This window comes from Castor canadensis, chromosome 2, assembly GCF_047511655.1.
Source record: "Castor canadensis chromosome 2, mCasCan1.hap1v2, whole genome shotgun sequence".
NCBI lineage: Eukaryota > Metazoa > Chordata > Mammalia > Rodentia > Castoridae > Castor > Castor canadensis.
In genome coordinates, this window is record NC_133387.1 from 56861625 (window position 1) to 56876663 (window position 15039).

Genomic DNA, 15039 nt, shown 5'->3' on the forward strand with positions numbered 1-15039 from the left:
GTTTATATTCTCCTTCTCCCTTGATTTTGTAAGTTTCACTATTGTAACTCAGCTAACACTAAATTACACATAGTCCAGGGACAGAAATGGTACCAATTGGAAATATGGGAAGATGAAAAAGGGATGGAAGCCATTCTTCCCCCAAAATAAATTACTACATGATTCAGAGGGAAATGAAGAAAGCAGATACCCAGATCCAGACTCCAACAAGAGGAAGATAAACTATACCAAGGAAGACAACAAAGACAAGAAGAACATTCTGAAAGAAGAAATCCTGCAAGTAATCACTGAGAATTTCATGGAGATGTCACTAGAAATGGTCAACCAAAATATTCAAGAGGCACTCAAAAAATTCCAAGAAAACAAAAATAAAGAATATGAGAAAACACAAAAACAAAAAAATGAAATTGTAGGAGCCCTAAAGAAAAACCAAAATGAAACAGAAAAATACCACAAATAGAGAGATAAATGAATTAAGGATGAAAATGGACAACATTAAAGAAGAAGTGACCCACAATATGGAAAACCTCAGAAAAAATAATGAAACAAAAATACAAAACAAAATAGAAGACCATTCCAGCAGAATAGAACAAAGAGAAGATAGAATCTCAGAACTTGAAGACAAAAATGGTAATTAAAGGAAAAATCAAAGAACTATTAGTCAAACAACTCAAGACCTGTGCAAGGAATATTAAGAACTCACTGACTCGATTAAAAGACCAAACCTGAGAATAATTATGCAAGCAAAGTAATGCATAATATATTCAACAAAATAATAACAGACAATTTCCCAAATCTAGACAAAGCTATGCCCATCCAGGTACAGGAGCCTAGGAACACCAAACAGACTTGACCAAAATAGAACTACACCACTACATATTATTATTAAAACAACAAACACAGAGACTCAAGAGAGAATATTGAAGGCTGTAAGAGAGAAAAAACAAATAACATACAAAGGTAAACCCATAAAAATCACAGCAGATTTCCGCATGAAAACCTTCAAAGCAAGAAGAGCATGGAGTGAAGTCTTCCGGCACTAAATGAAAATAACTTCAACCCTAGGAACCCAGCAAAACTATCATTCAAAATAGATTGAGTAATAAAAGTCTTCCCTAATAAGCAGAAACTAAAACAATATGTGACCACTAAGCCACCACTACAAAAGATTCTCCAAGGAATTCTGCACACAGAAAATGAAAGCAAACAAAACCATGAAAGGGCAGACAATACCAAACCACAGGAGAAGAAAAGACAAGAAAGTAGAGAATAACATTGATTTAGCTGCACACAATCAAACCCTTAATCAACAAAGACAACTACATGACAAGGATCACCACGTACTTATCAATACTAACACTGAATGTTAATGAACTAAATTCCCTCATCAAAAGACACCGATTGGCAAACTGAATTAAAAAGGAAGATCCAAAAATCTGCTGCCTACAGGAGACCCACCTCATCGACAGAAACAAGCACTGGCTGAGAGTGAAAGGCTGGAAGAAGATTTACCAGTCAATGGTCCCAAAAAACAGTCAGGGGTAGCAATATTTATCTTGGATAAAGTAGACTTTGAACTTACATTGATCAAATGAGATAAAGAAGGACACTCCATACTAATAAAAGGGGAAATACACCAAAAGGAAATAACAATTATCAACCTATATGCACCCAAGGTCAACGCACCCAATTTCATCTAACATCCTCTGAAGGATCTAAAAACATAAACTCTAACACAGTGATAGTGGGAGACCTTATTACCCACCTATCATCAATAGATAGGTCATTCAAACAAAAAATCAATAAACAAATTCTAGAACTGAATCACACCATAGACCAAATGGACCTAACTGACATCTACAAAATATTCCATTCAATTGCTGCACAATATATATCCTTCTCAGCAACTCATGGAACCTTCTCCAAAATTGATCACATCTTAGGCCACAAAGCAAGCCTCAGCAAATGTAAGAAAATAGAAATAATCCCATGCCTTCTATCTGATCATAATGTATTAAAACTAGAAACCAACAATCAAAACAGCAGTAAAAAACATGCAAACAATTGGAAGCTGAACAACACATTGCTCAATGATCAAGGGGTCATTGATGAAATAAAAGAGGAAATTAAAAGTTTCCTGGAAGTTAATGAAAATGAAAACATGACCTACTAGAACTTATGGGACAGAACAATAGCTGTTCTAAGAGGAGATGTTATAGCCATGAGTGCATATATTAAAAGATCAGAAAGATCTCAAATCAATGATCTAATACTATAGCTCAAACTCCTAGAAGAACAAGAACAAGCAAACCCCAAAACAAGTAGAAGGAGAGAAATAATTAAAATAAGTGCTGAAATCAATGAAATAGAAATAAACAAAAAAAAATACAAAGAATTAATTAAACAAAAAGCTGGTTCTTTGATAAAATAAGTAAGATTGACAGACCCCTGGCAAACCTGACTAAAGTGAAGAAAGAAAAAACTCAAATCAGTAAAATCAGAAATGCAAAAGGAGAGGAATTAATACAGAAACCTTAAAGCGACAGAGGTCAACAAGAGAAGGGGATCAGGAACCAGTGTAAAGATCAGTTAGAGGTTAATCAATCTGGGTTGTAACACATGAAAGCAATGCTGGGAATCTCTCTATATAGCTGTCTTTATCTCAACCAGCAGAAATGCTATGTCTTTCTTATTATTGCTTATTTCCACTCTTCAATGAAACTGGAGAAAAGCACAGAACAGGTTCTGCCTGGAAGAGAGGGGGGATAAAGGGAGAGGGTGGGGGCGGGGGCAAGAGGGAGAAATGACCCAAATGTATGCACATGTGAATAAATGAATAATAATAAAAAATCGCTCTGACCTCTTTGTGTCTGGTTTCATTTGGTTAGATATCCTTTTGTGACCATTTTTTGTTGAGTATTAAGCCTTTCATTCTTTCTTTCAGCTTATGAATCTATTATGCAGTATGGCTATTCCACAACTTGTTTATTCTTTCTTTTGTTCATAGACATTGGGTTACTTTAACACTGTGAGGCTATTATGAATAAAGTTATAAACTTCCTTGAACAAGTTTTGTAGGTATATTTTTCAACTCTTTGGGTAAAATACTTAAAGTGGAATTGTTGACTTATATGGTAGCTGTACCTCACTTTAATAAGAAACTTGGAAGTAGTGTTCCAAAGTGCTTGACAAGCTTGTTGTTTCTCATTAATAATGTATGCAAATTACATATCACAAATATTGGTGTTAGTCATTTTTGTTTGTCTTTCTACTTTGAAGTGGTATTAAATTGTGATATTAATAAGCATTTCCCTGATGGCTAATAATTCAAAACATCTTTATTTGGTGTATATTGTCCACTTGCGTCTTAAGTTTTAAAGTATTTATTCAAGTCTTTTGGACATTTAGGGTACTGATCAAGTTTTTAATGCTAATTTATGAGATATTTTATACATTTGGTATGCATGTTCTTATGTAGATGATTGAATATTTCCCTCAGTCTGTTAGGTGATTATTCACCTCCTTAATGACAGTTTTTACTTATCAGAAAAAGTTTAATTTTAACAAAATATATCTTTTTTTCTTTTAGCATTTGTGCTTTTTGTGCCCTATCCAAGAGATATTTCCTTAACCTACAATCATGAAGATATTCTCATGTTTTATGGTTCTGGGTTTAAACTCTAGACCAACAACCCTCAAATTATTTTTTTGATGTATAATGCAGCAGCCATTTTTCCCCTACATCAATATCCAGTTTTTCAGTAGCATTTATTTAAAAAACCGTCTTTTCCCCATTAATGTTTGCTAACATCTTTCATAAAACCAATTGAGTATATGAATAGACTTACTGGAGAACTCTTCATTTTGTTACTTTGAAGAAATTGCTTACCTTACCTATAAGTCAATATTATAGTATTACAATTATTTTAGGTGGATAGAAAATATTAACTCCTTGTGATATGTTTTATAATTGCATTATTGATAATACATGCTTGTGTAAATAACTCACACATTTTCTTCATTATTGTGGCTATTATAAATTATGTCATCTGCATATACAATATTAGAATTATGTTATCTAACTAGATACTGGAATTTTGATAAAGAATATGATTGTATTTCTATCTAAATGTGGAGAAAATCAATATGATAATAGGGCCTTCCAGTCAACAAATATGACTTGTCTCTGTTTTTGTTTAGGTCATTAATTATTCTTTGCAATGCTTTGTGTCAGCATAGAGATCTTACGTGTTTTTGACTTGTCATTTGTACCCATTAGATGTTTCTTAATACTACAACTAAAGCACATTTTAAAATGATTTTCTACTTTTTATTGCTAGTAGATATAGCAAAATTATTGTCCCTTATATTGACATCTTATAATTTGTAGTAGTTTCTTAATACTTTTATACTTTCTAGGTATGGGTGATGGTATCTGTGATAAATGAGATTTTTAAAAAATTTCTAGTTCTTATATAATTGAAGTAAAACAAATATCCTTGCATTGTTATCTTCTAGAAAAATATTTACTATATTATTTTTAAATCTAATATTACTTAGAGACTTTTCATATATGTCCTTTACTTGAATGAAGAAATTACTTCCTATTTATGTTTCCTGAGATAAATTTTATATCATAAAGAGATTCTGTTTTTTTAACTGTTGAGATTAGAAAATTGCCTTTTTTCAGTTTAATGAGGTTTATTATATTAAATTTTTTGTAGTTACTTGAGTTTGACTCATGATCTCATGCTTGCTAGGCAAGTGCTCTGCCACATGAGCCATGCCCCCAGCTGCCAAACTTATTTTTACCTTTGTGTTTATTAGGTAGATTGCTGTATGGCTCTCATTCTTGTATGTAATCCTACCTTAACAGCAGTTTTCCTTCCCATGGTTTCAACTATCCGCAATCAACAATGATTCAAAAATATTAATTAGAATATATCACAAGTATAAACTTCATAAAGTGTAAGTAACTTTTATTAGAGTATATTGTCATCATCATAGTTATTCTATTTTATTATTGTTATCGTCAGCATTTTCATGTACCTAACTTACAAATTAATCCTTATCATAAGTATTTGTGCATAGAAAAAAATATATATATAAGGTTCAGTACTCTCTGTAGTTTTAGGCATCTGTAAAATGTCTTGGAACATATTTCCTGTAGATAAGGAGTGATGCACTTTGCAAATTCCCTTATCAGGCATATGATGGCCTCCTACCATAAATTGGGAAGCAAATGCATGTATTTTTGAAGTCAATAGAGAAAGAAATGATGACTAAGAAAATAATAAACTATGAGAAATATATTTCTGAAAACTACTATCAATTGTAATTCAAAATAACTCACAATGATTCCAATGATCTGATATGTTATTTTGAATAAGCAAGGTTGAAATTAAGTGCCTCTACATTAATAAAACTATAGTTTCTCCAGCTTTATCTTTACATTTCCCTTTCTGAACATTTGGGTGGCCAGCAGCCCTCATGGCAATAATTGTACTAAGCCAAACAGAATATTCTGAATATTAAAACTCACTTACAATTGCAGATCTGTCAGTGCCTAAGGGAGGCAGACACTTGTGGAGCACATGCTCCCAAGTCAGTACACATGGACCATATGAGCAACCAACATGCTCTAGAGCTAATTTGAAAGGAGACCACCCAAATCTTGTTACTCAAGAGATGAGAGGAAAATGACAACTCTCTTCAACAGGAGCAAGTTCATTTTAAGGAATTGTACAAAAATTTATCTAAACTGTAGACTTTAAAAAAACCCAACATACCAGAGATACTATAACATTAGAGAAAAAATTAAAATTGCTGTTTGTGCCAGAATTTGACCAATACTGTGAGTTAATTACTTAAAATAGTAATGGATGCACATTTGAGGACTTTAAAAAGGCAATTGTGTTCAGAAGCATGGTCTGCTCTGTTTTATTTCTTTTTAAAGTGAAGTGTATTAGCAATGACAGATGAAGCAGGGCCTGTAGGTGTGGTGACAGCCTGGTATTCACAATGGATGTACTGGTGTGCCTCATGCATCTGTTTTATATACTGTACATTTTGAAAGCTAGCAATACGGCACTGTTCCTTGCATTTTACTGGATATCATAAGATGAATGTATTCCACCAAAAATTGAGGTGGAACAGCTGCTTATAAAAATGAATGCCAGAACTCCAAGTTGAGGAGAATATTCAACAGTGGTTGAATCACTTCATTATGAGGAACAAATAAGTTATGGTTTTCCCTCTCCATCTCCCTACTATCATGTACCCAACTAATTTACTAGAAATATACACATTCAATATTTCTCCTGTTGATAGAACTCAGTTATTTCTCACAAAGTAGGGTTCTCAGCTTCCACTTTTGATAAGCTATATTTTGTGGCACACTTAAACTATAAAATGGAAGCAAAAATGCAGATTGTTTATGATTAGCAAAGTAAGATTAGACATTTCCTAACCAATCTGCTACTAATCTGCTATTAACTCATAAACATTCAGTAACCTGGCTAAAACACTCAATTATAGCATGAGAGGAAGAAGAGACATTTTGTCAAGAATTAACTAGAATCAGATACAGTGACATGTGCCTGAGGTTCTAGCTACTCAGGAGGCAGAGATTGGAAGGATAGGGGTCAGAGGCAAGCTATAGAAATAACTCAAGCATAGTGGTACCAACCTGTGATCCCAACTATATAGAAATCTATAGGTATGAGGATCACGGTCCAAGGCTGACCCTGAGCAAAATCCTAAGACCCTACCAGAAAAATAACTGAAGTATAAAAAGGGTGGGGTCTTGCCTAAAGTGGTAGGGTGGCTGCTTCTAGTGCTAATAGAAATAAGAGAGACCTCAATAAAAAAACAAAACATGACTAACTAGCAGAGAAAATGCCTTGGCAACATAAGGGAAAGACATGGTGAGAAAAGTCAGTGGGGCAGAACGTACAAAAAACAAATAGTTTCTCTTCCTTTCAAAGTTGCATAAAGTATGAGTGATAAAATTTTAAGCACAGTGAGACACACACAGCTGAGGATCCAACAGAATTTTGATCTGAGGCTACAACGCAGATGCTTGGCACTAGACAGCAAAAGATTCAATATCCCATGTTCCAGTTGAACAAAATGTTATACATGAGCAAGTTGCGAGCAAGCATGAAGGTTCTGGTTTAATGATCATTATTTACTATATCCAAATATTAGTTGAATGTCTATTTTCATGAAAAAAGTAAGTATCCTTTCTACATTTCAAACATTCCTGAAATTTCTGAGAAGATAAGAAAGTATAGACTATTTTTGATAAAAAAATTAACATTGTAGTACATTTTCAGGTATATGTGTGTGGCAGTGTATATATATACATATATAATATACTTATATACATATGTATATACATTTATACATATGTTTGTATTATGTATTTTTGGTTTGGTTTTGAACTGCCTAGGGGTTAAACCCAGGGCCTTGGGTTTAATGCTTGCTAAGCAAGCATTCTGCCACTGAGCTACATCCTCGCTGTACCAAGGCCAGCCCTAAAATATATATACACGGTATTCCACACATGATGTGAATCAAGGGGTTTCCTAAAGACCAAAATTGTTTGGTCTTAAAAACTGGTATTACCATCATTTGAGTGAAGTCACGTTAGATTTGATGAGATAATGCACTTAATTTGTTATTTTCATAGGACACTAATCTAGACCTTTAAAAGGGGGAAAGTTTTAAAATGAAATAGTAACAACTTGAATATAAGCCACCTGACACTTTGCAAAGTTAGCAGCGCAAATCCTCTCAGTGATGGGAATGTATTTCAGTCTACAGCAAATCAGAGCTTACATTGCCATTTTTGAAAGCCTTATAACTGTACTTGTATTCAGACAATATAATCACTAATTTCAGAAGATAAAGAATATAATAGTAGTTTATTTTATTTGTTGCCTGTTTAACAGGGACACTGAATTTAATTCTGCTGATTCTAGTATTTTACAAGATCCCTTTGATATTATTAATATTAATGATACAATAATATATATATATATACACACACATATATATCTATATACACACATACATATACACACATACATATATACACACACACATATATATATACATATATATATATACACACACACACACATATATATTGTATGAAAAACTCAGTGGTCTAGAAACTTGATAAACTCACATCTGCCTGGATTATTATGAGGATATTCTGAGTTATACCCATATTTAATAATACCCATTTCCTATTCCAGGGAAGAAAATGATCTTCAAAATGCTTATGACCTGGTCCCTATCACTTATTTCTTCTCATGAGTGGCTGACAGACAGCCTCATGTCTATGTGCCCTTATGTAGCTACAACCTCCCACAGTTAAACTGAGATTAGCTATATGATATTCTTTGCGCAATGGGGTAGGAGTAAATATGATATAGTCATGCTCTCAAACACTTGCTCATTCCTGTTTGTTTCTTGTACAATTTGGATTGCTTATTCTTATACTTACATCATAACATGAGACCATGTTGGAACTCATTTGTAAGATTCTTGGAGCAGAGGTAAGCTATGTGAATATTGCTAGTCATGCTTACAATCATAGATAAGACCATCATATTCCCATCAATAGTTGATGAAATGCTATCTTTTTTTTTGTTATTAGCTGCAAAGTATTTGTGACCTATTTCTTTTTATTTTATTTTATTATTCATATGTGCATACAAGGCTTGGATCATTTCTCCCCCCTGCTCCCTCCCCTTCCCTTACCACCCACTCTGCCCCCTCCCTCTCCCCCCACCCCCTCAATACCCAGCAGAAACTATTTTGCCCTTATTTCTAATTTTGTTGTAGAGAGAGTATAAGCCATAATAGGAAGGAAAAAGGGTTTTTGCTGGTTGAGATAAGGATAGCTATACAGGGCATTGACTCACATTGATTTCCTGTGCGTGGGTGTTACCTTCTAGGTTAATTCCTTTTGATCTCACCTTTTCTCTAGTTCCTGGTCCCCTTCTCCTATTGGCCTCAGTTGCTTTTAAGGTATCTGCTTTAGTTTCTCTGCATTAAGGGCAACAAATGTTAGCTAATTTTTTAGGTGTCTTACCTATCCTCACCCCTCCCTTGTGTGCTCTCGTTTTTATCATGTGCTCAAAGTCCAATCCCATTGTTGTGTTTGCCCTTGATCTAATGTCCACATATGAGGGAGAACATGTGATTTTTGGTCTTTTGAGCCAGGCTAACCTCACTCAGAAAGATGTTCTCCAATTCCATCCATTTACCAGCAAATGATAACATTTCGTTCTTCTTCATGGCTGCATAAAATTCCATTGTGTATAGATACCACATTTTCTTAATCCATTTGTTGGTGGTGGGGCATCTTGGCTGTTTCCATAACTTGGCTATTGAGAATACTGCCGCAATAAACATGGGTGTGCAGGTGCCTCTGGAGTAACCTGTGTCACAGTCTTTTGGGTATATCCCCAAGAGTGGTATTGCTAGATCAAATGGTAGATCAATGTTTAGCTTTTTAAGTAGCCTACAAATTTTTTTCCAGAGTGGTTGTACTAGTTTACATTCCCACCAACAGTGTCTGAGGGTTCCTTTTCTCCCACATCCTCACCAACACCTGTTGGTGGTGGTGTTGCTGATGATGGCTATTCTAACAGGGGTGAGGTGGAATCTTAGTGTGGTTTTAATTTGCATTTCCTTTATTGCTAGAGATGGTGAGCATTTTTTCAAGTGTTTTTTGGCCATTTGAATTTCTTCTCTTGAGAAAGTTCTGTTTAGTTCACTTGCCCATTTCTTTATTGGTTCATTACTTTTGGGAGAATTTAGTTCTTTAAGTTCCCTATGTATTCTGGTTATCAGTCCTTTGTCTGATGTGTAGCTGGCAAATATTTTCTCCCACTTTGTGGGTGTTCTCTTCAGTTTAGAGACCATTTCTTTTGATGAACAGAAGCTTTTTAGCTTTATGAGGTCCCATTTATCTATGCTATCTCTTAGTTGCTGTGCTGCTGGGGTTTCATTGAGAATGTTCTTACCTATACCTACTAACTCCAGAGTATTTCCTACTCTTTCCTGTATCAACTTTAGAGTTTGTGGTCTGATATTAAGATCCTTGATCCATTTTGAGTTAATATTGGTATAGGGTGATATACATGGATCTAGTTTCAGTTTTTTGCAGACGGCTAGCCAGATTTCCCAGCAGTTTTTGTTGAAGAGGCTGCTATTTCTCCATCGTATATTTTTAGCTCCTTTGTCAAAGACAAGTTGGTTATAGTTGTGTGGCTTCATATCTGGGTCCTCTATTCTGTTCCACTGGTCTTCATGTCTCTTTTTGTGCCAGTACCATGCTGTTTTTATTGTTATTGCTTTGTAATATAGTTTGAAGTCAGGTATTGTGATACCTCCTGCATTGTTCTTTTGACTGAGTATTGCCTTGGCTATTCGTAGCCTCTTGTGTTTCCATATAAATTTCACGGTAGATTTTTCGATCTCTTTAATGAGTGTAATTGGAATTTTGATTGATGAAATGCTATCTGCACGGAATCTGAAAACAGAAGAAATTTATCCCTAAACTATCTATCCATCTGTCTATCTGTCTCTCTGTCTATACTACCAACAACTTGTGACCAAAGTAAATGCTCATCATTTTGAGCCAGTGAGTTTTGGGATGGATTTTCACATAGTAATTTGTGGCAGTAGATAATAGACACCTAGAAGGAAAATAAACTCTCTGCTTGGTGATGACTGCCACTAATGAAGTTTGCGTATTGATGAGCACCTTATCATTAGAGCAATTTATCTTGAAAGATTTGATGGATTATTTTCTTTTATTTTTGCTTCTTCCCTCAGACCTTTGGGAGACTGTGCTTTTATGTTATTATAAGGTTTAAGTTGAGAAGTGGAACTTAGAAAGCTTGTTGTAGTATCGCTAAGTTACAGCTCCCAATTTATCCTGTTTCATTAACAATAATGTTTCTTTCTCCTTCTGCCAATTTTTGTATCATATCTCATTTCATTCAAATCAAAGGAAAGCAAGGGTAGAGCTATTAAGTGGATCTTCAATATCCAACAACAAAAGCAAAGGAGCCAACTTAAATTGGACAAAACATTAGCTCCATAACATATTAATATTATGGAAAAGACTAAGTACAACTATAAAGGCAGAATAATATATAGTTGTGTAAAAACAAACTGTTTATGTATATTGGCTTCTGAGACCATACCATCTAAAAGCCTGACTCTATTTTGTAATTTAGTGCAAAAATTTTACAAAGGAGGAAACTGAAACCAAAAAAGCTATATGACCTATCTAACGTCACTCAGTAAGTTTAGTGTAGAAGGTGAGAACAGAACTTGAACCTCTTGCTGTCCCTGTTCTAGAAAAGTAGTGAAGTATTTTGGAAAGAGAAAGAATTCTGGTATCAAAGGACCTGGATTCTATTTTTTTGTTTGTTTTTTTTAGATATATTCAATGTAGCCCAGGCTGGCCTCAAAGTCACTATCATCCTTCTTGAGCTTCCCAGGAGGGGATTACAGGTGTTCATCACCATGTGCAGCCAAATCTGGATTTTAGTTGTATCATCCCCTCTTATATACTGTGGGTATAGAATCGGTTATGAGAATTGTTTATGGTTCAGTTTTCTCACATGTAAAATGTGAATAATATTATCTCTCATAACTATTTTAAGTACTTGTATGATCATTAAATAATAATTGCACTATAATATTTGAATTAAATTTATATCTTGCTAACAAAAATTAATCATAAGTGAATTGTGTGTCAGACATTATTCTAGATGTTGATTAAGAAAAAATACAATTTCAGGCAACTGAAAATTTAATGGAAGAGCAAGATGACAATAAAGAGTGCTAAAGTAGAATAACAAATACTAAGAGGTACAGAAGGAGGAGTGTTAAGGAAACATGAATATTTAGCTCAAGTAGAATAATGAACTTAATCTAGTTAGAGTTAAGCTGATTTATACAGGAAAAATTAAAATTGATCAAGTGAAAGTTTCATGGGCAAAGCCTATAGGTCAGGGAAAAATAAAACACAGTATGTGTGGAACTTTACTGAACAAAAATTGCATTAGTAAATCATAAAATAAGGAGTACCTAGAGGTGAAACTACTAGTAAGTAAGAGTCAAGTACTGGATTTGGACACTGAAGAACCAATGGAGAGTTTTTAGCAGGGAGATTATGTGACTTGATTTATGTTTCAGTGAAAATATTCCAGCTGCATTAGGAAAGAGACCAAAAATCTATGAAAAAAATACAAATCTAAACTCAGACAATCTAGTAAGGATGGAGAGGAAATGGTAGATCAGAGAAATTGTACATTCAGTACGTGTTTATTTTATTATTTTCATTATGGTAAATTGTTTCCTTCAGGTTTTTTCCCTCTTATAAAAATTCAGTGAGTACTGGTGTCTCCAAGAATGTTTTTTTCCTCACACTTATTCCTGGACTTGTCCTACTCGTATGATCTGTTTATCATGATGAATGGAATACTCTTTCTTTTAACTTGGCTAGAGTCACACATAATTGTCTCGCTCAACTGTATAATAAAAGGAATGCTGAAACCAGCAAACATTTATATTTGTTTTCTAAATAGAAAGCCAAAGATTCAACATTCCAATATTCCTGGGAAACACAGTAATATTAGACAGTTTCCAAAAAGATAATTGATTCAGTATAACATTAAGGTTTATTCTGGCAATAAAGCAGCATTTCTCTACTTATCAGAGCTTTTACACTTTAAATTCTGTTTTAAGTACCTAGAAAAGCAAATATATAGCCATCATATAACACTGACATTTCATGGTATCCACAGGGTTACAAGGAGACGTGATTGTGCCCACACATATAAAAAGTGATCCCCTGTGCAGACAACCTACTGATGGTTCTTTTATTTGGACAGATAACTCTATAAGATTTATCCTGCCCAAAGTTAGTAGTGGAAGAAGTAGTTACACAGGCATGAAGAAATTAAGTCATAACATGTAATAGAACCTAAGATTTAATCACGATTCATGAATTTCAGAAATAATGAAAATTCTTTAAGTATGTCATTCAAAATTCACTATTATTTGAAAAACAGGCCTGGAAAGGAATTACCTTATATAATAATATCTTTTGTATGTTTGCAGAATACTATATTAAAAATACTTGTGATTTCAGTAAAATAAAGTGGGGAAATTCTCCCTTTGGAAATAAAAAAAATGAAAAAGTATTTCTTCACTTAAGTATTTGAATTAATACATGGTTCTTAATCATGTATGTGGTCTAAGATTAGAACCCAAGTTCCTCTTCCACATACATGCATCTATGATATTGACTTGTCAAGTCTTAACATTTTAGTAAGTTCCAGAGAATTAGTCCCGTATACCCACAGATTTATTCTGGAACTGGAAACTTGTCTGAGTCCTTAATTTTTCTATGAATTTCTTTGTTACCATTATTAACAGATTAAAGAGAAGCCAAATAGAACTTCTGGAATAACTACATCTGTATTGCTTTCCTGCAGGTTTAATAGATTAGAAGGCTTCTGTGTAGTTTTATGACTTTCTTGGTGGTCCTCTGGGTTAGAACTACAGAGTCTACTTGGATTTGTCTAATATGCAAATGAGCCTGGTTTTCTGTCCATTACAGTCTTTATGTTTTCACATACTACAACTAATTTTGTGTTTAGTTTCTATCCTTAAGAAATTTATTTTCAGGTTAAAGCAATTCAAAATTGTTAATAATTTGCATAACTGCTATTGTAAATACCAGTGTATGTACACAAACTATTCAGTTTTAACAAGAGAGGAAGAAACACACATGTTTGGACCAAAAATTGCTTGATTCAATTGCAGAGTTCCTCCAAGGCACCAAGCCACAGCTGAATAAAAAACTTATGTTGGGATTCCATAATCTACTAAAACTCTTTAGACACATTAAGAGTTGGAAAACAGTTAAAAAAGCATGTGGCTGGTATTTCCAAATGAGGTGGCTGCTTTGATTTTACATATAGCAACATTTTGTTTTGTTTTTTCTAGAACATAAGAGGATGATTAGCCACATTTCATGAACCATATACTTTTGTAAGTATTAAGTACAGCAGATCCTTCATAGAAATAATTCATGAAATAGAATCCTGAGTTCTCTATGTAGCTTTAAATTCATACAACTTTTTCTTACATAAAGTTTTCTTATGTACAGAAAGCTCATTCACTTAAATTAAGTTGCATTGTTAAATTAAATTGGATCAATTAACCTGGTGTTTACTTTTAACAATTTACCATGTAATGATGCTTATCAAAGACACTATCTTTAAAAAATGAGAGTTGATATATCTCTGAAAAAAGAACTAAAGCAAAATATATAATAGCATAAATTTTACCTAATTTTTACTCCATTTCTCTAGATATGATCACTTTCATTATCCATCTGCTAAAGGATTGGCTTATCCCAGTATTAAATATGATTTTGAAAGTTTCTCAAAGTAGTGATATAAAGTTGTTATATATATATGTACATATATGCTCCATGACCTTATATTTATTTAAGTTATTTACAAGCTTTCTATATATTTTCTCACCTTTATCAATTTAATAACTTTCCAGCAAGTGAAAGAAAAATTTGACCAAACTGACATTTAAACATAAAATAGGACAATTTTTAGCTCATTATATTTCCATATGCTACTATAAAAATTTCCTCAAAACTTGGCGATTTAACAGTAGGCATACTTGTGTTCTCATGGTTCTGCAGATTAGTCATTGAATACGGGTGGGTCTTACTGGGTGAAAATAAAAGCATATCCAGGATGTGTCCTTCCTGGAGTGTCTGGGGACAAATCTGTTCTCTTGCCTTCTCCCGTTTCTGAAGGCCATTCACATTTCATGGATTGTGGCCCCATTCCTCCACTTTCAAAGACAGCAATATTGCAATTCTTCTGATCATTTGTCCATGATCCCATCATTCTACGACTATTTTTGTTTACTTTTTCCACTTTTAAATACCATTGCAATTACATTATGTGCAAC